This window comes from Sturnira hondurensis, unplaced genomic scaffold (genome assembly GCF_014824575.4).
Source record: "Sturnira hondurensis isolate 20B ecotype Veracruz unplaced genomic scaffold, ASM1482457v3 Scaffold0001509, whole genome shotgun sequence".
In the NCBI taxonomy this organism is placed as follows: domain Eukaryota; kingdom Metazoa; phylum Chordata; class Mammalia; order Chiroptera; family Phyllostomidae; genus Sturnira; species Sturnira hondurensis.
The window spans coordinates 7,622,626-7,648,694 of record NW_028074140.1 but is presented as its reverse complement, the minus strand read 5'-3'; the positions used below and the strand labels follow the sequence as shown (position 1 = coordinate 7,648,694).

At 38.8% G+C, this 26,069-nt stretch overlaps 1 protein-coding gene and 1 pseudogene across 1 annotated transcript in view; one reads left to right on the top strand and one right to left on the bottom strand.

The window, feature by feature from the left end:
• The window catches only part of PRR16 (proline rich 16), a 266,136-nt gene that overhangs the window by 196,961 nt on the left and 43,106 nt on the right, over positions 1-26,069 (top strand). The gene's annotated exons all lie outside the window — the stretch shown is intronic.
• On the bottom strand, positions 16,638-18,080 carry LOC118975347 (forkhead box protein K2-like; annotated as a pseudogene).

Below are 26,069 nucleotides of genomic sequence, written 5' to 3'. Positions count from 1 at the left end.
CCTGGAATCATTTTGCATTAAAAAAATAAGACATAAAAAGAGCAAATGATTTTATCTCCTCGCATAGCAGCAAGGAGGCAGTTTTAAAGTTAAATTTTAATGATAGAATTAGGGAATGATCTTAAGGGGATATTTCCTTATTGATGGTAAATCATACTTGTCCAGATTACACTAAATTCCCATAGGGTCTCCTTATTTAAGCCATAGATAAAAGGGGATAATTTGAAATCAGCTATGACCTTGAGCTTTGCTGGTTTTGTTTTCTCTTGGGAATTCACACCGACAGGTTTAAGAACAGCATTTGTTCAGTACTCTACAGGAAAACACTTCATCTGTCTGTCAAACTGAATGGTGTGTTTTTCTGCATCTGGGCAGCAGTAACCTGCATCCCAGGTGCTCAAATGCCTTGTTTTTTTTAACATTGTTTACCCTACTTATTTTCACTATATTCTGTAACAGCCATATAGTATTATTATATTATTTCTTGGTGACTCTGTTTGAAGCCTGCTTCTATTATTTGAGATTCGTATTGCAAAGCTATAGGCATTTTCAGAATTAATAACTGAAGCTTTAATTTGGTGCTTAAATAGCAAATAATGCCCCAAATGCCATGTGCTCAGTGCACCATTTATGCTTTCCTCCACCCCTCTAAGCCATTTCTCCCACAGATGCTACAGGAGCCTATCATCTCCTATTGATAAAATCAGTGGGGCTCCAACAGCACATCTTGCAGATTCATTGCTTGTGATTAAATCCTTTGGAATGCTAACGTGCTGCAATGTAAAACTTCCTCTGACCTTAGAATTTCCAGAGATTCATCTAGGGCTCAGACATCCATCTAGGACTGAGAGATTTGAATTCATGGACCCCTTATTTCTATAGCTCCTGAAAGCCAATCAAATTGTGAACATGGATGGTTTCTGAAAATGGACATTTATAGATTTGTATTCAGATTCTGATGTTCTCCAGCTAAAGTGGCCATAGGTAAATTTGTAACTCTCTCTGAGCCCTTGTCTCTTTCTCTACCAAAGTATCTGAATACTACTTATTTCTTAATATAATTTTGAGAACTAAAATGAGTAGACATATGGAAGTATCTAGTATTGTACATGACAATTATAAGATGCTCACTGATGGTTCTGAGTGTTTAGTATGTGGCCAAGATTGCGCAGATAACAGGATACTCACGCAGTCCTCCATTTACTGGGGTTTGCATGTCTATTTGCTTATTGTCCCCCCTCCACAAACATATAAGCCTCATGAGAGCAAATATCTTTTTTTGTTCATAGATGGATGTTTGAATAAATTAATGAATGAAATTCCTGGTGTAAATCCTGAAGCTGAACAGTAAATGGCCATATGATATAAGTAGGGAGGCTCAAAGGGTGTCCTTCACAAAGGGGGAGCATAAGCAACAATGGGAAATGAGTCAGAGCGTGGTATCGGGAGCAACTCTCACCAGTTTGATATTGCTAGGATGTGAAGGGTACGGTGGGGAGGAGCAGTGTGTCATGGAGGGCTTTGCATGCCATGCTGAGAAATGAACTTGGTTCTGTAGTTCAGTGGCTTTCAACCTCTACTGTGTGGAACCAAATGGGCTCCTCAGAGAACTTCAGATTGCCAAGGAAGTGAAGAAACAGCCATGTTGGGGGGGGGTTATCTCCCACCCCTATTTTTCTCCCATAACCCAAGGTGCCAACCAGAGATCTTTTCATTTCCATAACATATTTTGAGTGGTATTTTTTAGGGTTTTGGGTAATGGTTTCATTTTAGAAATGATTTAACTACAATAGATAGAAAAATACCATTTTAAAGGTGACAGTGGAGTGTTTGGTGCAGGAAAATGGCACGGAAACCTTTGTATTTTTGTTAGATCACCAAGAAGGTCTCTAAAGGATTTATTTGCAGGCTTTTAAGGCAGGTGACAGAGTTAGTCATGGTACAACTGATGTGGAAAACACAAGAGGCACAAATGGATTTTAGTGTGAGGATGGACAACATTTCAGGTCATATAGACCTTGAAGAGCTCCTGAAATATTTAGTGGTAGTCCAATTAAAAGTTAAGTAGATGAATCAAAGCTTGGGGAAATTTCTGGGCCGAAGACATAGATTTGAGAGTCATTTAGGCCATAAAGGCCAAATTATAACAGTAGATAAAATCAACTAGTAAAGATTCACTAAGAGAAGCTCAGTGGACCAAAAATGGATTATTGGGTATTACTGTTATTTTAGAGAACAAGGTAAGATAAGTAGCCCAGCAAGGAGATGAAGAAGAAATTGTAACTAACATACAAAGAAAACAAGGATACTTTGAGGACAAGGGAAGCCATGAGCATGCTGAGCTTAAGAGGATGACAGTGTGAAATCTAATGTCTGGTGGACTTGTCAAATTCAGAGTCAAAAATATTAACATATATGAATATTTACTATTGATGTTCATGCACATGAATAGTAAAACTTTACTATTACTTGCCCTCAGATGCTTTTTCCAGAACTTGCATATCAATTTTACTTCTCATCAGCCTTAGCAGAGAATCCTTTTCTCTTTTTTTGCCTCTGGACTCACAGATCTATTTCCTTAGACTAAAAACTTCATTTGGAGATTAAAGTTAATCCTTTTATCTTCTACCAGGGTGTAGAGATATCATTAAAGCATAAATTACACACTAGAACAGCCTAGCATTAAATGTGGTCCCTCCGGCCACTGTTTAAAGGATGACATTTAGGTTTTACAACATTTGTTAGAAAGTTGATATAAAAGGCATACCTTACAATTCAAGTCTGGGAAACTAAGATGGATTCCCGTGTGGACATCTGATAGAACATTTTCCTTGAAAAGATAAAGATTTCTGTAGATAATAGATATTTGCATTCAAAAGTATACAGTAAGTTAAAGTGTATTATAAATTATGACTACAGAGACAAAAATAACAAAGTAGTCATCTTCATAAATGTTTTTTTCAAGATTTTATTTATTTACCTTTAGAGGGAAAGGGAAGGAGCGAGGCAGTGAAACATCAGTGTATGGTTGCCTCTCACATGCCCCCTGCTGGGAACTGGCCTGCAACCTAGGCATGTGCCCTGACTGGGAATCGAACCATGATCCTTGGGTTTGCAGGCCCACACTCAATCCACTGAGCTACACCAGCCAGGGCCATAAATGCTTTTCAAATGCCTTTAAGTACTACTGTCACGATTTAGACTGTTTTCCTTATGAAATCTGGGAGATGCTATTGATACAGTGTTGTGCTGGATCTGGCTTGAATCAAATGATAAAAGCCAATTGTGTGCACCTTCTCTCTACTCCACATTTAGTGATGGATGCTGTTGGTGGTTTGAAATTGGTCATTGATGGGAACACTTACTTCTGGGAAACATGGCAAAGAACATAAGTCAGTAATTTTTTTGCTTTTTTTTTTTTAGTTTTAAAAATGTTGACAGAAGAGATGGGTAAATGCAGTTGGTATTTATCTACTCCTTTAGTGAGGCTCTTTAGAATGCCCTGGTACACTGGAACACAACTGCATAGGGCAAGCATATACATTCATAATTTTCACAGCAAGGCAAAGATGGTAGTGAAAGCACATTATGCCAGGAATCTTTAGACCCAATTCAGTTTGAATAGCCATCATTTCAAAGTATTATAATGTATTAACATGTACAGTTATTAATCACTTTTGATCCCACCATTCCACTAACCTGTTCTTTTCATTATAGAACTTGTGCTGAATTTCTGCCTGTATTACTGAACATTGTTGAAGTTTCTCATGCAGTCCCTCAAGAAGGTCCGTAACCATGAACAACATGAGATGTATGCTCAGCTGCCTCACAGATTATCTCCCCAGTAACTTTGTAATTATGCAACTGGGAAGCATCTACAGATTTCAAACTGTAATTCCACAGACCCTTTCCAGAACATTCCAGTTGAATTACTCAGTCTTCTCACAATTTTGCTAAACTGGTTGAAAGCCCTTTTTATCAATTGACTTCTTTTTATTTATTTTACAGTGTTTTCAATGTGTCCTTTGGCTTAAAGAATATATAAAAGTATACTAAATAAATATATTGAACATAATACATTAATATAAATATTTATAAATGTCCTGCATATTTATATATTGTATATGCATATATTGCTTAATATAAATATATTTATATATTATAAATTTATATATATGGAGTTCTTTACCAAGTAAAGTGCTTTTACTGGTGTTTGAGTACATTAAAATACAATTGAACGTTATATTTATTTTATTTCAAAATATCATTTCTTATTTAAAGTTATGTGTATAGGAGGATAGATTCTACTAATTCATTAATAAAACTGTCTAATTGTTTTTTTTAGTTTTCAATTTCCTCTTGATTTACTTAATTTTTAAATTGCTTCTTCATATTTAGATTTTTTGTGAGTTCTGAGTATGCATAGCCACAAAACAACTTTAGTCTTTTCATTTTTAATTTAAAAAGATTTCATTTTTAAAACTACCTGTGCCTCAGTTTGCACACTTATAAATTTACTCTCTTTTTTAAAATTTTAAATGTTTGACATTTCTAGCACATGTATACTGATTCTTAGAGTGCTAAGTGACTCCTGTTTGGGAAATGAGTATCTTAAAATATATATGAAACTATAAGCAACCTCAAATAGCCTCAGCAATTTTGAGAAAGAAGAGCAAGATAGGAGGGATCACAATACCCGATATAACACTATATTAAAAGGCCAATGTAATCAAAACAGTTATATGAGGGGAAAAGGAATAGTGGGGAAGAGAAGGGAAGGGTCGTCAAGGAACATGTGTAAAGGACCCACGGACAAGGACCACTCAGGGAGCAGAGGGTTGTGTGTGGGAGGTGGGTGTGGGTAGGGCAAGGGAGAGTAATGGGGGGGGATGGGGATGACTGTGATTGAACAACAATAAGAAAACTGTTATATGAGGAAACTAATAATTTTTCTCAAAGTATTTATCTTGACCATGATTTTGTGACTCATAAAAATCTCAACATTTTTAATGTTAGAAATTTTATAAATATAGTTATTTTGTGATATGGCTTGAATTTATAACCCCTGCATTTCTCTTATTTTAAATCTACTGGTTCCTTAAGAATTATGTGTTTATTTAGATTCTGAGACACATGTAAGGTAAAATAATTAGCATGCATTGAATTTGAATAATGGTGTATTTTTATGATGTAAAAACCTCTTGTGTTTCAAGCTATCTTTTCCTGCGTCAGCCTTTTACAGCAATTTTGAACGGGTGTCCTGCAAGAATTTTAAAACATGCAATACCTGACTATTTAGTCGGGGTCACTTTTCCCTTAGACACTCAAGTTAAAAATGACAACAGACAGCACAACAATAATCATCTGGTGTAAATGAATCAAAATTATACCTATGTTGTCACATCAGCAAAAAATATATTTTTTGGTGTGCCACAGAATTTTAGTAATTAGTTCACACGTGCCATGAGATGAAAAAATTTGAAATTTGCTGGCCTATTATATAGGGCACAAAGCAGAGCTTCCTGATTTTAAGTTATTTAGAAAAGGAAGGGTAGACAGTATAGCAACATATAGAATCAGTAGTGGTATTTTTATTTCCTTTTGCGGTTTAAAATTTTAAAATGATTAAAATATGTACAAACAAATGTTTGAATCAAATTGGAGCAGCTTGAATAAAGAAGTGCTGTTGGGTCCTGTTTTTGTCTGGCTTCTGATGGTTCTATGCCTACATGTCTAAAGATAAATCATAATTTAGAAAGTACTTAGTTTAATTGAACAGTTTGAATACCCAGGATAAACCTAATGTGTGTGTTTTAAGTTTAACCCTGAGCTATTCTAGGCAAATGCTGTTATTTTATATATTTACACTAAATCAGTGCTGATGTTGGACAATGTATTCTTTAAAAAGTTAACAGAACTATCAGAGATTGATTCAGAAACTAGAAAATATTTACATGAAAGAACAAAAACCTAAGAAAATGCCTTTTGGGGGAAAAGGTTTAGGAATTTGGTATTGGGGAAGTATAGAAATCATGAAGAAGAAATGACTGGAAAGAAGGAAAAAATCTTGTCAACATAGGAAAATATAATCTTTCATAATAACTATAATGAAGAATGGTTGACATTCTTGTTTAGAGCATTGAGTATATTAGTAATAATTCTGTGGGACCTTTTGGGTATAGCTGTGTGTTGATCTTCACTTTGATTTAATAGACTAAAATTAATTTTTCCATAAAGTTGGAGTAATATAAAAATGAAGGTGAACTGGCCAGCCTGGTCTCTAGATTTTCCATCCTAGATATGCTAGTTTTACAGTATTTTTAAAAATATATTGTATTTATAAATAATTGATTTCATATTGTTATTTCACATATTTTCCTCTCTAATCATCCGAACTTTGCTTTTCACTTTTTAGTTTGTAAAAACTGACATGAGTGCTTTTCAGCTCTGTCCACTTAATGATTTTGACCACATCATCATTATGCCTGAAAGCCAGGGAGTGACTTTGCATATGTTAAAAAGCCCTTTCAAACTACAAGTGACACATTCAAACCTAAACCAAACCATTTTAAAAATGCATGGGCTCACAGTGTATCTTAGACTTCACTTCTTAAGCACAAAACTCGGAATTTGGCCTTTACTCTCAGTAGCTGCATCTGTACCAACTTGATTTGATCTCATCAGACTGACCTGTGTTCAGTGTGAGTAAATACAGCTTTTAGCAGGCACTTCCTTCCTGTAAGAGGCTCTTCAGCAAATGGCAAGGAGGAGAGAGGCAGGACCACCTAATGAGATAAGCCAAGATAAGTAAAAGGCACCAATTAGACCTAATACTCATCTTTGCAGAGATCTGGTTCCTTGAATGTTTGTGCAACTTTATTAATGGCTGCATGTAAGTATGCTATTCACATACTACAAAAGCACCAGGGAGGAATAAGAAGACCAATCAGAATGGGTCATGTCCTCAGAAAGTGTAGATATAAATTGAAATACATAGATGTAAGCAGTAGCAAGTGGTATAACTAGACTTACAAGATTGTAAGCGATATAATTTTGTTAGACTGGCCTCACAGAAGGAATTAGCAGAAGACATTGAAAATTCAAATTTCTATTCTAAATGCTATGTCAAGGAAGAACAATAGTAGGGTGCTTATTTAAAACCTGTTCTTTACTATGAATTGTTAGATACCTTTATAAAATTTGTAATGTTGAAATATGAATACTTCACTGGTCTCCCAAAGTTACATGTATCTAAATATGTATTATCAAGGTGCATGTTGCTATCAAAAAGCACAGTTGAAATCACAAACCAGGAGACCTTACACACCTCTCTTGTGATACAAGAGAGTGGGTTACGTTTCTTGATCCAACTCTGAGAGCAAGTTTGAAAAATCTAGTTGTCGTGTCTAAGTTGTATATATAAAAATCAACTTCTATGAACAGTACATTAGGGCATAAAACTGGGACCAAAACCAAGTTAACAAGTCACTGAGAATCTATTGAGATTATCTTACCAAATTGGCATATATTATATTGTACAGAAGAAACCAACCCATTAGTTTAAGCCTATCATTGGAATACTTTCTAAGAAATCTTTTCTGTATTCTGTTTTTGCCATAGAAGTTTCTTTGTCTCTCTTCTCATTGGGAAAAATATTATAAGAAGTTGGTAATTAATAAGACAGTAGTATCTTATTTGTTTAAAGGAATATGATGTTTCATATTTTAAACTTTCTAGAAATCTTGCAATTCTTATTAGGTTTGAGGAAGCAGTATTCTGCAAGTGATTTTTCAATTAGCCTCATCTAAATTCCTACAAAAAACTAAAAGATATTTTAAAATGTATTTTATTGACTATGCTATTACAGTTGTCCCATTTCCCCCCCTGTATTCCCCTCCACCCTGCACAGCCCCTCCTACCCACATCCCCCCCACCCCCGCCCGGCACTTTAGTTTATGTCCATGGGTCATACATATAAGTTCTTTGGCTTCTACATTTCCTATACTATTCTTAACCTCCACCTGTCTATTTTCTACCTACCATTTGTGCTACTTATTCTCTGTACCTTTTCCCCCTCTTTCCCTTTCCCACTCCCCTGCTGATAACCTTCCATGTGATCTACATTTCTATGGTTCTGTTCCTGTTCTAGTGTTTGCTTAGTCTGTTTTTGTTTTCGGTGTGGTTATTAATAGCTGTGAGTTTGTTGTCATTTTACTGTTTATATTTTTATCTTCTTTTCCCTACATAAATTCCTTTAACATTTCATATCATAAGGGCTTGGTGATGAACTAATTTATCTTGACCTTATCTGAGAAGCACTTTATCTGCCCTTCCATTCTAAATGAAAGCTTTGCTGGATAGAGTAATCTTGGATGTAGGTCCTTGCCTTTCATGACTTGGAATACTTCTTTCCAGTCCCTTCTTGCCTGCAAGGTCTCTTTTGAGAAACCAACTGAGTCTATGGGCACTTGTTTGTAGGTAACTAACTCCTCTTCTCTCACTGCTTTTAAGATTCTCTCCTTCATTTTAATCTTGAGTAATGTAATTATGTGCCTTGGTGTGTGCTTTTTTGGGCCCAACTTCTTTGGGACTCTCTGAGCTTCCTGGACTTCCTGGAAGTCTATTTCCTTTGCCAGATTGGGGAAGTTCTCCTTTATTATTTGTTCAAATACGTTTTCCACTTGCTCTTTCGCTTCCCCTTCTGGTACCCCTATAATTCAGATGTTGGAATGTTTAAAGATGTCCTGGAGGTTCCTAAGCCTCTCCTCATTTTTTCTGAATTCTTGTTTCTTCATATTTTTCTGTTTGGTCATTTTTTTCTTCCTTCTGGTCCACTTCCTTGATTTGAGTCCCAGTTTCCTTTCTATCACTATTGGTTTCCTGTGCATTTCCCTTCATTTTGATTAGTTTAGCCTTCATTTGTTCCTCTAATTTGTGACTAAAATCGACCAGTTCTGTGAGCATCCTGATCACCAGTGTTTTGAACTGTGGATCTGATAGGTTGGCTATCTCTCAGTCACTTAGAAATATTGGCTCTGGGATTTTGAGCTGTTCTTGAGCCATGTTTTGGTCTGTTCATGCCTGTTACATATGAGGAGCGGAGCCCTAGGTGTTCACCAGGGCGGGGCAACTCAGTCGCTGGGTTGTGAGACTGTATGTGGGGGTGGAGTCAAAGAGGAGCAATGACGTCCCCTCTGCTGCTTCCAGCTGCTGGGGCCTGCAAGGTCTGTCTCACTTCTCGCTCCTTCGATGGTTTATCTGCTCGTGAATGTGTGACTGAGGTCAGCCTACTGTCTTACACCCTCACTGGGTCCACCTGTTGCTACCCCACACCTGGGTCGGGAGACCTTTTCTGCCCGACCCGTTCTGCTGCTGGCTCCGCCCCTCTTACCTGTCTGGCTGAATTGTTCGTTGTTGTTGGACTTCTGTATAGTTCAATTTTCTGTATTTTGGTTGTGTTTTTGTTACTGAAACTTTGTTGACTTTAAACTTGGTTGTGAGAGGAGGCACAGTGTTTCCACCTACACCTCCATCTTGGCGGAAGTCTTCTGATTACTAGGGTTTTGAACTGTGCATCTGATAGGTTGGCTATGTCTTTATCACTTAGTTGTATTTTTTTCTGGAGCTTCAATCTGTTCTGTCATTTGAGGTGCTTTGTTTTTAATTATTAACTAGTGTTCTATGCCTCATATTCACATCTTTTGGTAACTTCTTCATTCACTTACTTACATTTCAGGTTCCCCAGTCATAGTGTTTTAATACATTGTCTTGAACATATAAAGTTTGATTGATTTTAATATAATACATGAATTTTTTAACCAATGAATGAATTTACATTTATTGATGCAATGAACATGTTAATTTGTGATGCTGTTAGTTTTCTGCTGTGTTATTAATGCTTCTTGTATTTTCAATATTTTGACATTTTTTTATTTGTCTCATGTCTGTCTTTTGTAGTTTAGATGTGTGTGAAAACATGTCTAATTTTCCCTCAGGCGATTTAGAAAATTTATAATGTATGTGTATTTCAGCTATTATACTAGAAACTTTTAATATAGTATTTTTAGTTAAGATACTTTTTAAAAAATTCTGGCTGTCAGTTGAACAGTGAATTTGTTATTTTCTTATTTTAAATTTTTGTTGTTTCCTCTTTTAATTTGACAAACTACACTGAAACCATATTTTTTTGATTTATTCATATGTTAAATCCCGATTGTTTTTTTTAAAGATGGTTTTTAAGAAATGAATTCATCTAAACTCCTTTCCACCTGTGTTAGTTCCCTGTTGCTGCTTTAAACAAATTACCACAAACTTAGCTTCAAACAGTGCAAATGTCTTACAGCTCTGGAGTCCAACATCAGTCTCACTGAGCTAATGTCAGAGTGTCAGGAGAGCTGGCTCCTCTGGGCTCCAGAACAGGTTTTATTTCCTCACCATTTCAGGTTCTAGGGCTGCCCGCAATCCTTAGCCCAGGATCCCCTTCTGGCCTCCCATCAACCTTCACTTCTATCATTACATGGCCTTCTTTGACTTTATCTTTCCCTTGTAAGGACCCTTGTGATTATAGGGAACCCATCTAGATAATCCAGGGATATCTTCTGGCTCCAGACTCTTAATTGAATCACATATGCAAGTTCCTGTTCAGCCTTTTGTCATGTGATACAACAGATTTACAGGCTCCCAGGATTAGGACATAGCCAGTCCAATCCCGTTTTGTCCCAAAGATGTCCATCTAACTGAAATATTTCCCTTTCTCTTCCCTTAATATTTTCTTTTCGAGTATTTTTATATAAATTGTCCTCAAACATTTATCTCTGCTGGATAGTTCATGGACAGGATATGACCACCACTTGCCACTGGACCTTGTGGGCTGGACCCAGGCAAATGGGGGCTTCTCACCTCCACCCCATCCTAGGAATGTATGTTCGGCTCACCATTTCCACAGTCGGAGACCCTTTCAAGGACACAACTTTGACAGAACGTGTTTGTTAAGACCATCTGGACAGTGTACTTGATGGGACCTAGTTAAGTTCTCTGTATAAACTTATAAAATAATGGCAGGCTGATGTGGAGATCTGCTCGTTGAGGTACCCAAGAAAAGCCTTGTATGTAAGTCCCCTTGCTTACTGTCCTTGCTACCTACCAGCGCGGAGTGGTCTCCCTCCACCTTCCCTCTTGCCTCGCCCTTGCTCTCCATGCACACGGGCCAGTCTCAGATTCCACCTGGGAAACTCCCAAGGTTGCAAACTAGCCATCTTCTGAAATCCCCTTTCCCAGTTGTTCCAACGTACTTCTATTTAACTAAATTCAGTAGGTTTTTAAAAAATATCTTTATTAGTAAAATTCAACTTTGAGAAGTTTTGTTTGTTTTCTTTGAGAAGTTCTCACTAGTGTTGTATTTCCAAGGTGATTCTATTGTGTTTGAGTCTGTAGGCTACAGCTCTTATTGTGAATATCAGTTTGGTTGGTATGATAGGTTTCAGTCAAGTTTTCTTCACAATTCTGGAGTTATCCCTTTAATGCAGCAGTTTTTAACCAGTGAGCCACAAGAACTTTGTTAAACACGCAAAACCTGACTATTTTAGTCAAAGTCACTGACCTGTTAAATGTGCAATACCTATTTAGTCAAAGTTACTGACCTTCTTTCCTTTAAATTGTCAAATTAAAAAATGACAACAGCCAGCACAACAATAGCCATCCCCCAGTGTGCATGAATCAAAATTATACCTTTATTCTTGTGAGATTGGCAAATATATACATTTTTGTTTGGTGTGCTTCAGAACTTCAGTGATTAGTTTATGTGTGCCACGAGATGGAAGAGTTGAAAACCGCTGCTCTGACATGTTCTCTACTTGAGTTAGAGGTGTCTGAAGACAGCCTGAAATCCTCCATCCTTGAACTTCAGTTACTTAAGATATATTTCATAGTTGGTAGTTTGGCATTGGAGTTTCCCCTCTAGAGAATGCTGTGTGCTTTCATCTTCATTTTCAGCTTTTCCTGTGTTCAGGGAACCATCTCCTGTCTCTGACGACTTTTGCATTTCACTAAGGGATCTGCTCCTTCAGGGACAGCAGTGATCCCCGGTCAATCAGCTCGGCCTGCCTGCCATCCACACTCCCCATCACTTCCTGAGTTGTGTTAAGTGCTTCGTTTTATCCCTTTTCCTGTATTCTGAACTGTTCATTTTTCTAGTCAATAAAACATTTTCACCTGACTGTTATTTCCCTTTCTGCATCTAATACATTTATGAACTCAGTAATACACTAATATACTAATTCATGTAACTCAATTCAGCCCTGTAGTCGTCTTTTTATTCTTAAATCTCTTTTTTTTTTTGGTAATTTAATCTTGTGGGTGTTTATTTATTTATTTATTTATCTATTTATTTATTTAAAGTTTTTAATATTTCATTTTATTTTTTAAATATACTTTATTGATTATACCATTACAGTTGTTCTATTCCCCCCTTCATTCCCCTCCACCCGCATACTCCCTCCCCCACCATTCTCCCCCCCCTTAGTTTATAACCACGTGTCTCAAGTTCTTTAGATTCTATATTTCCCCCACTAGTCTCTCCCTCCCCACTATCTATTTTCTACCTACCATCTATGCTATTTTCTGTGCCTTCTCCCCCCTTCTCCTCCTCCCACTCCCCTGTTGCTAACCCTCCATGTATTCTTCATTTCTATGGTTCCATTCCTGATCTAGCTGTCCTCTTGGTTTGCTTTTGTTTTAGGTGTGGTTGTTAATAACTGTGTGTTTGCTGTCCTTTCACTGTTCATATTTTTCATCTTCTTTTTCTTATATAAGTCCCTTTAGCATTTCATATAATAAGGGCTTGGTGATGATGAACTCCTTGAACTTGACCTTATCTGAGAAGCACTTTATCTGTCCTTCCATTCTAAATGAAAGTTTTGCTGGATAAAGCAATCTTGGCTGTAGGTCTTTGAATTTCATGCCTTGGAATACTTCTTTCCAGCCCCTTCTTGCCTGTAAGGTCTCTTTTGAGAAATCCACTGACAGTCTTATTGGTACTCCTTTGTAGGTGACTGTCCCCTTATCCCTTGATGCTTCTAGGATTCTCTCCTTCATTTTGGTCTTGGCTAATGTAATTATGATGTGCCTTGGTGTGTTCCTTCTTGGGTCCAACTTCTTTGGGACTCTCTGAGCTTCCTGGATTTCCTGGAAGTCTATGTCCTTTGCCAGACTGGGGAAGTTCTCCTTTATTATTTGTTCAAATATGTTTTCCACTCGTGGCTGTTTCTTTCCCCCTTCTGGTACCCCTATAACCCAGATGTTGGAACGTTTAAAGATATCCTGGAGGTTCCTAAGCCTCTCCTCATTTTTTTGAATTCTCATTTCTTCATTCCTTTCTGGTTGGATGTTTTGTTCTTCCTTCTGGTCCATTCCATTGATTTGAGTCCCAGTTTCCTTTCCATCGCTATTGGTTTCCCGGACATTTCCCTTCATTTCAATTAGTTTAGCCTTCATATGTTCCTCTAATTTGTGACTATAATCAACCAGTTCTCTTAGCATCCTGATAAACAGTGTCTTGAATTGTGCTTCTGAGAGGCTGGCAATATCTCGGTCGCTTAGAGTTATTGGCTCTGGGACTTTGAGTTCTTCTTGCACCATCTTTTGAGCTGTTCGTGCCTGTTCCATAGCAGGATCGGAGCCCTAAAGTGTTCACTAGAGCAGGGCAACTAAGTTGCTGGGTTGTGATGTTGTATGTGGGGGCAGGGTCAAAGAGGAACAATTGTGTCCCGTCTGCCACCCCCACCGGCGCCGCAGCTGCCACCGTCACCAGGCCCACGCGTTTCGTTCCACTACATGTGAGTGTGCTACTGCCATCAGCCCACCACCACTGGGTTCGCCCCCTGGGGCCTGCGTGGTCCGTCTCACTGTGCTCGAATGTGCGACCGAGGTCAGTCTGCCCCACACCCCGACTGGTTCCAGGCTGCCTGTGTGCCTAGGTTGGGGGATCTGTCCTGCCCGACCCTGCTCCGCTGCTGGCTCCGCCCCTCTTACCGTCCTGGTTGAACTGTTCCTAGTTGTCGGACTTCCAATTTTCTGGTCTTTGGGTGTGTCTTTGTTCTCCAAACCTTTGTTGTATTCAAACTTGGCTGTAGGAGAAGGCACAGTGTTTCTACCTATGCCTCCATCTTGGTGGAAGTCTGGGTGTTGATTTATTAAAGTCACCTTTTCTATTACAATTTTAAATATAAATTATTCATTAATTTTCTTCTAAAATAGAACTTTTGGTATTTTTCACCTGTCTCATTTTTAACGTGAACCCTTTGTCCACACTTTCTATTTGCACTGATATTGTTTGTATAACTTTATGATAAATGCTGGCTTTCTCCCGTTACCTGACTCCTACTTATCTTTCCTTGAAGCTACAGCTAGCCCCTCTGTGTGTCCTGTGTCAATTTGAGAGAAGAGAATTGCAAACGGGTGGAGTGGGCATCAGCTGGGGCTGGGTATAAACTCAATCAGAAAAAATTGAATTGTACCTTGTCCATTAATATCCTATACCCCAGTTCAAGGTCAGAATATGTTCAGGTTCCAAATAGTGCACAGGAACTGGGTGCGGAATCCTAGTCCTGGCAGTTATGGGATAACAGCTGCCTGAGTGACCTTTAACCCTATTTCACCTGGCTTTCTCGCTACTCTTCTTTTAAATTCAATTTATTGAGGCAACATTGGTTAATACAATTATATAGATTTCAAGTTTTCAATTCTACCATACATCATCTGTGTATTGCATTGTGTGCCCACTATCCAAAGTCAGATCTCCTTTTGTCACCATACATTTGACCCCCTCCGCCTTTTACTCCCTACCCCCCTTCCCTCTAGTAACAAACACACTGTTGTCTGTGTCTATGAATTTCAGTTTTATATCCCACGTATGAATGGAACCGTATGGTTCTTAGCTTTTTCTATCTGACTTATTTTGCTGAGCATGAGATTCTCAAGATCCATTGATGTTGTTGCAAATGGCTGCATTTCATCTTTTCTTATGGTTGAATAATATTTGGTTGCATATTTGTACCATATCTTATTTATCCAATCATTTATTGAGGGACATCTGGTTGTTTCCATGTCTTGGCCACAGTGAATAATGCCACGGTGAACATGGGGGTGCATATGTCTTTGTGAATGAATGTTTTCTAAAAAAGCCCTTCTGCTCTTTCATGAGCAAAAGGAGGTAATAAGATTGGCAACTTGATTTTAGATTCCTGTGTTGAGTCGAGTGGGCCAGAGATATTTTAGTAGGTTCTTCTACTTCTTACTGCCTCAGAAAGCTCTCTTCTTTCTCTTTGTCTTTTCTTATGTTTAACTAACTTCCTATGCATAGGATCCCGTGTCTAGGTATTTGAAATGTATCTGCTTTTCCTCATTGCTTTCTTCCCAGCAGGAAAGCCAAAACCACAATGGTCAACTGTGTTTCCTTTGCTGTGGTCTTTGGTCCTTTTTGATCTGTCTCCGTGCTTTCTCACTATGCTTTTTCCAACTGTGGTTTTTAGTTGGATTTATTTTTGGATGTTGTAAAATCACTTCTCCGTGTTCTCATTGATACGTGAAGAATACCACGAAGCTAAACGGAGTCATGCCTTGTAGAGGGCTTTAGAAAGCCTTTGCTTTCCCTGACTACCAGCTCTTGGTTTGATAACTCCTGTTGTATTTCTGGAAATTTTTGTGTTTAGTGGTTGGTAGGTTGTGTTTTGTTTTGATTTGAACCTATTTGCCCTTGTATTTTTAGGTTTAAAGGAAGTAAATTTTGAAGATTTTTTTTCAGACTTGTTTTACTTAGAGTGGAAAATTATGCCAGGGACAAAGTCAACACGATGAAACAAACAACAAAAAGTAGCAAGAAGAACAGTTAAGTGCTGCTTGGGAGTCCAGCAGTCCATCCATGCAGTCTGCTGGTGTCTGTCTGTCTCTCTGTCCTACACAACAAAGTGGAGGAGCAAACTCATCAGGTGGTGGCTCTAACAGCCAGATGGGCAGCCATCATCACGTAGCTCCTCTTGAATTTTAACCAGATAGAGTAAATCATTCCATAGGCTAAATATGAACAATGAAAACAAATTACCTTGTCTCTTTTCTCCAAATGAAATCCACACTATACTGGTCCTGTGTGATCCCAAAATTTCCAGAGTAGAAATAATGTGAAATGTCAAAGACCTTGCTATTTTGTAAAGAAAGAAGGTACACATCCAAATATTCTGATTCCAGGTGTCAACCACAAAGTGCTATCTCATCTCCCAGCCCTGCAGGCCCCTGAGGCTGGTGGGGATGCCTCCTATGCTGTCCCCTCCCAGAGGACCTTCCCAGCCAATCTGCTCTCACCAGGCACCGTCCTCACTGGAAAGGAGAGTCAGGGCATTAAAGGACGAATGCGGGGCGGGGAGACACCTACCAGGACCAGGTTTTGTTACATAATTTTAAAGTTCAAGTGTGACCCTTATCTCTAAGGCCGCCTGTGTTTTGTGTTTTCAGTGCTGGTGTGAATTCCAGCCACAGGCCCCCCGCCAGCCCAGGGAATGCTCTCTGAGCCTCCGTGAGAGGCAGTGTCTCCTTTTGGCACCACAGAGTTGACAGTAAAGTAGAAAAACTCTCGCCACTAGTTCTGTTCACCCTTCTCCCTCTTCAGTTTTGACTTATTTCAGCTCTGGCTGCTCAGACTGGTTGCCATTGTGGCATTTTGGGGGGCAGGGAGGCTGAGACTTATGCACGTGCTCCCTACATGTGCAGAGGAAGGACTCACCGCTTCACTGTTCACCTGTCCGTGCACAGAGATGGGGGGTTGGCACCACAGGAAACCCCACGTGAGTCCCGTTTTGTGTTAAAGTTTTTATCAGTAACTGGTGCTGACCTGGAGGTGCCTGATGCATGATGGTGACTGGACTGGGGTGGTCAGTGCTATATACTGACCCACCTGGCAGCACCTAGGATGGCTTAAGTCATCACAGGAATAGGTTCTACTTTCACGTCTTGGTGATCTCCGTTTTCTTGTGGCTCCTCCTTAGGAAGGGCCAGCAAAGCTGCCTGTTTGTCCATAGCCTGCCCCACAATGGTGTACCTGTTCGCTGGGGCCAGACCAGCCATGCTGTTGGTTGCTGGGATCTGCTGCTGGGTGATATGAAGGAACTATTTACATTGTGGGCTGCTAGGGGGTTGAGGTGTTCACCCAGGCAGTGACAGTGTGGGGGATGGTCTTAACTGTTGGAGCTATTAATCACTGCACAGTCATTAAACAGGCTGACTACACAGGGAGGAGCCAGTGCACTCCAGGCAAACCACGCCTCCTGGGTGACAGTCACAGGGCTCGAGGAGGGCCAGTGAACCTGCCCTCAGCAGGCTCTCAGGGCGTGGTCACCGCTGGAGTGAGCAGATGGCACTCTGGGTGTGACTAGGAGAGAGGCTGGGGCACTTTCGGAGGAGAGCCCTCCCAGAGGGGTTCTGAAGCAAGGCACACCCCTAGGCCATCTTTTCCTAAAAGCCTGCTCTGTTAATTTGCTTTCAGAGGCAAGAGCTATCCTCCAGAATGAGCCTTTGCCTGGCTCTTTCTGGAAATGTGGTACTTTGATGAAATAACCACTCAGAGAGAGACTGTGATTAATTGAATTCTGCCAGCCTTTGTCTGCTGTACTGTGGTATGGATAATTTTAGGGATGTGTGTGTAAGTTCCGTGTAGGGTAAGTGTATCCGGAGCCATTGTAATTCCTTGTATGATTAATTGTGCATAGGAATAAGGTGGCTCGGGGGCATCCTTTGGGCTATCGCCACCTGAAGCTTCCTCTTCATTTTCTAGCGGCAAGTTGTCAGCCATTAAATTGAGGTCAGATAGTATCACAGGGGCTATTTTGTTCCCTGAAGTTCCTGCACCCCAGGGGCCGGATGGGCAGGAGTTTGCAGCACTAATGGTTCCTGTGGGGAAGGCAGGGAGCTGATAAGATGGTCCATGGTGTCTGGAATGTTGATGGTCAGGGGCGAGAAGTGGGCCAACATGAGTTGCACGAGGGACTCGCCGCCTCCTGCTTCTCCGTGTTTTCACTGCACAGGGCGGTGAACATACACAAGCACGGCGGCTGCACCCTTGGCACCGCGCACCTCTGGAACAGGCTCTCCACCTAACGTGCTGCTGTAGCCAAGGAAGTGCGGGCAGCAGGGGCAGTGGTGTTGGCCTCGGCTGCGCCCAGAGTTCGGAGACTGCCCACCAGGGCCTCTGGTCCAGACTGAAGGTGTGAAGAGGCCCAGGTAGCACTGTGAGATGAAGCTCCAGTGGCTCATGCTCACGACCACTGACCCATACAAAGAGATGCAGCCGATGGTCACCGAGCGCTTCTTCGTCAGGTACTCCAACGCGGGGGCCCTCCAGGCACGCCTTGGCCCTGCGGCCTGGCAAAGACCCGCAGTAAGTCCCACCACTGCCCTGCGCCTGGGTGGGCTGGCACCTCGCACTGCTGTCCAGGCAGAGCTGATGCCTAGCGAGGCCGCTAACAGGGGAGCAGTGAGCCACAGAGTTTAAGATTTAACATATTCTGTTACTTTTGGTAGTTTGTATTTAGATTTGTTCAGTCTTCTAAAAGCAGTTGTTGTCCCCTTCAGTTCTATAACTTTTTCATTCCTTTGGACAATTTCCATGTAGTGTTCAGTACAGAAATATGTTGGTGAACATGTGCCCCTGATCTAGGCAACCATCCCTATGACCGACTCTGGCATGAAGGTGATGTTAGTGCGGTCTGCCTCCAAGCCCTGATCCTATTCTAGTTCAGCATGATTTGAACCCGAGAAACAGCTCTCCTCTGAAGTTATTCACTGATTTTCAGTAATGTACCCTCCAGGCTCTGAGGAAAATAGGACATTTGGAGGAACGACAGGAATTTGGTGATACTGTTTGGTGAAGTGTAACAAAACAACACTTTTTGAGTCACCTCTAAGCTAAATCTAGAACTTCCCAATTTTGTGGACTATTTTGTCCTAACTCCTTTCTTTTTTTTTAAAGATTTTATTTATTTATTCATTTATTTATAGAGGGGAAGGAGAGAGGGAGAGAAACATCAATGTATGGTTGCCTTTTGGACATCCCCTACTGGTAGTTAGCCTGCAAGGAACCGGTTTGCAACCCAGGCATGTGCCCTGACTGGGAATCGAACCGCGATCCTCTGGTTCACAGGCCCACACTCAATCCACTGAGATACGCCAGCCAGGGCTTGTCCTAACTCCTTTCTATTTGCCTATCGCTAATTTCCTTCAAATGGAACTGGATTAATATTTTGCAACCTTCTTTGTATATTAGAGTCACGGGAGATGTTTTTAGAAAACAATACTCGTCCAGGCCCTAGCACCAGAAATGTGGTTTCAATTTGTCAGGGGTGGGACAGAGTGTGGCATTTGTCAAAAGCTCCTGGAGGTGCTTAATCTGCAGCCAGAGTTGAAAGTCATTGTAACAGAACAATCAATCAGGAAGAATCCCCACATTCAAGAGTGATGGGAAGGGAATAATGGCTAAACACCACTACAGTTCAGGACAAATGAAAGTAAAATGTTTCCATTTCACTTGGAGCCACAGGAGAAATTGTTTTGAGTTAAACTACTGTCCAACCTGGTTGTTAAATAAAAGCACCTTTCTTCTGGGGAATAAAAGCAATCTTTCCTTTCAAATTTGGATGGAAAGTATTAAAATCTTGCAGTCAGCTTGATTTGAGGTAATTTATTCTATCAGTTGCCAAAAGACTAGCTTCTTCATTGACTGACCGGTGAAGAGAAGCTTGCTTTCAGTTTTACCTGAAATTTGTAATCACTCTGAAGAAAAAGAGTTCAAAGTTAAATGCATATTGAAAATCCCAAATATTTTTTCAAAAAGTAAGCCAAAACACATAGAGATTATGCTCAGAGACTGGTCATATGTGTGGCTCTAGGGAGATGTCTGTACTTTGCATTTACCCATTAACCTGCTGTGTTACTAGAAAAGCTATTCGGGGCATACGCTATACCAGGGGCATCACACTCATTTTGCCAGGGGCCACATCAGCCTCACAGTTGCCTTCACAGGGCTGAATGTAATTTCAGGACTATATAAATGTAACTACTCAACTAGGGGCAAGGAGCTTTGTGTGACCACTGGGTAGAAACAAGGTACCAGGCTGGATAAAACAAGATGGAAGGCCAGATTTGGCCCGCGGGCCTTGAGTTTGCCACCTGTGCTCTATACATTCAAGTTTTTTTTTTTTAAATTAATTGGATCAGTAAATTAAGCATTCCACCCTTTGCTCTGTTGAGAGCCAATGCCATTTAGTAGACTGGAGCAAGATCCGTAAGCTGGACTTGTAGTCAAGTTCTACCTCATGGATAAGGCTTTATCTCTTAGAAAATACTCCAGTCTTAGCTATGATCAGATGAGTGAGCCTCAAAATGTAAGACTACCAGAGGGAGGTGTGACTGTAAGTGAGGAGCAGTATCACATGTTAACCAAGCATGCTACCCAACTGGCCACCTGTACCCACAGTGGATGCCTGTAGATACACACTCTGAAATAGACTGATAGGCATTACTTAGCCAAGAAATATAGCAACATGCACACATGGGATCAGGTACTTCTTGGAACCTAGGAATTTACTCTATTTTACAAAAATGAAGGAAGCAGTAAGAAATCAAGGATGGAAGGAAGGAATCATTTACTTTATCAAACATTCCTAAAATAATATTTGTAATTCATGTTGCTCTATGGATAATTAAGATTTACAAAAATATAGCTCTTATAGGTATAGTTTCAAGAAATTTTTTAAAATCTACATTTTACACAATTTTTCATATTCTAAGAACTATTTTTTAGAATTATGCAAAATTAAGTGATTTCTCATCAGCTGTCATGCTTTAATATTCTCAATATTTTGTTCAATAATGCAAAGTTGTTGATGATTTATCAAATGTCAATATGGGAACCCTTGGTAAATGTATTATCAAATGAGTAAGATTTCAGTATAGGTGGAATCATCAAATGCCAGTCAATAATGATTGCCATAAGAAAGCAAAATGTTAAAATAGAAAAATAGGGTGTTTCTTTCACTTATTATTAAATAATCATGTCAGTTTTTATGTTCAGACTGGAGTGAAGCTGACACTTTTAAAAGAGCCAAGATTGAATAATACTAATTTCTGTGGGCCCAACAGTGGTGATTCTCTCCCAAGAACATATTTGCCTTAGTTTGGAGAAACTAAAGTTGAAATATCAGATATTTCTCTTACACTGCTTCCTTCTATGTAAAACATTCTTTCATACATTCATTCATTCATTCTCCTAACATTTTGGGTACGTCTAGTTACACCAGAGAGTGGAGTAGTGAGCTAAAGACTACCTGTCAAGGTAGAGAATATGGAATAGTGAGAGAAATAAAGACACAAATATTTAATCTAAAAGTTTAATAATGCTACAGGAGAAGAATGTAAGTTACTATGAAAATTTGGAAGACAATGATTTAATGTGGAAATCTGGGAAAGCCTATATGAGGAAGTGATCTTTTAGCTCAGATCTGAGAACTAAAGAGACATGTATTTACAAGGCAGTGGTCAGGCAGACAAATGAGATGTGATATGTATGTGAAGTGGAACAGAACATGCACGTGACTGGTGGACGGAGAGCAGGGAAAGGAGCACAAGAGACTCAGGGAGAATGGGCAGTAATCTAGAAATGTCAGAATGAAAACTTGGATAGAAATGGAATCAAAGAATGAGTGCGATTTTGTTGTCAGTGTAGATTAAATTTAATTTTATAATTTTACAGCTTAAATAATTCTTATTTACCCCTGTTGTAAAGAGTCCAGTATTTCTGTTGTGCGTACCAGGTGCCAGTAGTATTCCAAAGCCTTAGCCACACAGGTCAAATAGTAAGACAACTATAGACACATGTAAGAAAATTTTTCTCTTTAAAAATATTTAGAATGCATTTATCTATGCATTATAGCTAAATCATTGTTAAATACAATACAAATCATTGCTAAATCATTGTTAAATACATTTTCACAGAAAATATTAGAATATTATTAAAGATTAAAATTTGAAATTGTATATGATATTCTTTGTATTGCCCCAAGCATTCTATTTTGGCACTAAAACATACATTTTTAAAAGTATTATATGATTCATCTTGTTTCTAGTAACTGGACAACAAATGTTCTAAGAGTTTGTAGTAACTTTCTGTTTAGTTGCCACAAATCTCTTCCCTCACTCCCCATCCTAACACTAAAACTAAAAACATCTCCTATTGATATGCATCTTATATAATTGATAGTCTCCAGGATAAATAATTTTTTCAACCAAGTATTAAAATTGATGAAGAAAAAGTAATGCTTGGAATGAAAATATGCTTGGCCTTGTGCATGGTAGAGTTTGGGAAGGCAAAATCCTAAGGGTTTCTTTTTTAATTCTAATATTTTTCTATAAAGTTTGTTGAATGGCATACTCTCTTTTTAATGTGTCTTATTATTTGTGCTATTACAGTGGTCCCACTTCCTTCCCCTCACCCCCTCCAGCCAGCCTGCCCCCACCTCCGTAATCAGTCCCCTCACCACTGTCCATCTCCATGTGTCCTTCATACCTGTTCTTGGACTCTCTGTATGGGCTCAGATGGGCTCTCTCTATGTCCTCCTGGGAGAAGTATCTATTTAGGTCCTTTGCCCATTTTTTGATTGGATTGTATGTCTTCCTGGTGTTGTCATGTAAGTTCTTTATATATTTTGGAGATTAACCCCCTGTCTGATATATCATTGGCAAATACGTTCTTCCATACAGCCGGTTCCCTTTTCATGTTGATGATGGTTTTTTTTAGCTGTGCAGAAGCTTTTCATTTGATGTAGTTCCATTTGTTTATTTTTTCCTCTATTTCCCTTGCCCTGAGAAATATATCAGCAAAAAGGTTATTATGTGGAATATCTAAAATTTTACTGCCTATGGTTTCCATTAGGACTTTTTGTGGTATCATGACTTATATTTAAATCTTTTGTCCATTTTGAGTTTTTTCTGGTGTATGGTGGAAGATGGTGGTCTAGTTTCATTTTTTTGCATGTACCAGTTCAGTTGTCCCAGTATGAATGGTGCACTCTCTTGCTAAGGTAATTTTGAGGTTCAACTCTAGGCCTTGAAAGTGTTCATGAAGAATTAACAAACACATATTGATGAGATACTTTTTTAGTTCATCATGGTGTTAGGTAGTGGAAAAGAAGTGTCATGTATCATGATCTTTGCCCCCTGTTAACTTACAGTCTAACTAGGAAAGTACACTTACAGAGTTTTAGGATTATAGGTAATTAAAGGCCAACTGAAATGAAGATATGAAAACACTTTGGGGAGGTTTAGATGGGAGCAATATAGATTTACTGAGAAACACTCCTAGAATTTTTTTATACCTGAGATAGGATTTGAGAGTTGGATAGGACTTGGTAGGTAGTGAGAAAGGGCAAGACACACTAGGAATGTGGATAAAGTTCTGGGGTTCAGAGTTGAGAATCAGTAGGGAGTATGTAAGGCTGGGGGAGGGAGATATAAAACCACTGCCCTGACTAAAGGAAAAAGCATGTTGAAATAAGGTCAGTCAGAGAAGGGTCAGATTATTAGAAATTGATGATGTTACTTGGGGACCTGCAGAGTGTGGTGTTAGGCACATTAGAAATTTTTAGACAAGGCTGACTGGCAGGAAAGTGGGATACGAAGAATACCACTTTGGGAAATAAAAGGCATGGTAAAGGCATAGTGTATGCCAGGGCTGACAAGTACATATAATATTAATATGTATAATTAATAATACATTATTACTAGTACATGTTAAATATAGATTAATAATATATTAATAATAACATTGTTAATATATATTAAACATAATTTTCACATGTACTATAGTAGTATAATTTTTCTGTATTATATATTGACGTGTAATATATAATATTACTGTATAAATAGTTTATATGGCAGTGGTAGTCCATTATATACTCTAACAGCTGATTGATACGCTCACAGCTGAGCTTTGAGAGGAAATTTCTTCATAGTATTTATTTATTTAGAATCTAAACTTAGACCACCTGTGTTTAAATTCTGGCTCTGTCACTTACTAGCTATGTGATATTAGACAAATCATATTTAAACTTTGTGAGTATTAATTAGTTATTACCTGTATAAACAGTTACAACAATGCCTGGGATGTAGTAAAGACCATATAAATATTATCTACTATTTATTAAGCTAGCAGTAGTGAATAAGTAAATAGATATAAATATGTTTAAGGAAGAAAAAGCATATATTAATAGTACATCTTTTATTTAAGGGGAGTGATAGAAATGGAATCAGAAAGTGAGACAAAGAAAAAGTCACTAAAGTAATAACCTTGAGTTTGAAATACTGGGTGATAGAAATAACATGATTTGACAACTAAATTTTGCCCTAATTTAGTAAGTAACGTGAACAAATGACTTCTACAATATATCCACTTTGCCTATAAAAGATGTGAAACCATTTTTTAAAGTTTTTCCTAGTCCTGATATCTGAGGTTTGTTGATGCTTGGAACTTTTAGAAGTGCTTATCCCCTGGGCTTGAAAAATTTCTCTCTCAGAGCACTGACAAAACACCTTAATGACAGCTTCTGGTGAATTGGTGAAATGTTGAAAGCACTGTGATGCAGTGTGATTCTTGTAATCTAACGGAAGGTGGAATCCACTTGAGATCATTTGTATCAAAGGCCTAAGAAATAATATTAAATGGATATTATTTTAAAAATTCCTCTCATATTATAAAAAGTGAGAGGAAGCAGGGATCACTAGAACCCAGAATGGATTCTCTTAAAAAAATCGTATCTATTTCAGTTCTTTTCTTTGGAACTGTCAGGGGAATGCAGAGTCAGGCATTTTTATAAAGTTTCTTCAAATTCTTTGAAGACAAGGCATAGAAATGTTATATGGACTACTAGGTGAATCAGTAACTAGGTGCGAATGTGGAGAAAGGGAACCCTCATGCACCATTGGTGGGATTGTAAGTTAGTGCAGCCACTGTGGAAAACAGTATGGAGATTCCTCAAAAACTGAAAAATGGAACTATCTTATGACCCAGTGATGCCTCTTCTAAGTGTACAGACAAAAAAAACCAAAACACTGATTTAAAAGAATATATGCACCCCTCTGTTCATTGAAGCATTAGTTACAATAGCCAAGATAGAAGCAAGTCAAATGCCCATCAGTAGATGAATGAGTGGAAATGCGGTGGTACATATATACAATGGAATACTACTGGCCCATACAAATGAATAGTATCTTACCATTTGCTATTATCGTTTGGATGGACCTAAAAGGTATTATGCTAATTAAAATAATTTAGAGAGAAAGACAAGTTCCATGTTATTTCACAAATATATAGAATCTCTGGAACAAAATAAATGAATAAACAAAATAGAAACAGACTCATAGAAACAGAATAGGCTGGTGGCTGACAGAGGGGATAGAGGTTGGAGGACCAGGTCAAGAAATTGAAGGGATTCGGAAGTACAAATTGGTAGTTAGAAAATCGCCATAGGGATGTAAAGACCCACCACAGGGATGTAAAGAACCACTAAAGAATATAGTCAGTGATATTGTAATAACTATTTTCCTGTCAGGGGGGCACTTGGAATATCAGGGGATGACTTCATAAAGTATATGATTATCTAACCTGTATGCTGCACATATGAAGCTAAAACAAAATAATATTGGATGTAAACTACAATTGAAAAATAACATAAAAAAGGAAAAAGATTGGATAAGATCAAGTGAATCATCCCATGGAATTACTGATCTCGTTTTGCCATGGATACATCCCTTTTTTAGGGCGTTAGTAAGAATGCTTCAACACACTGTGGTAATGTAGGCTCACCAGGTATGGCATTATTTTTCAGTTTATTTGTGGGACATTTATTTAAGTTTCTTTCCTCAGAATTTTACGGTATTTAACCTTGGTTCTTTATTTAGGTAGTTAAAAGATTTCCCCTTTATCCTCAAAATTGGTTAGTGTCAGAAATAACTGAATTTTCCTAAAGAAGCTTGGA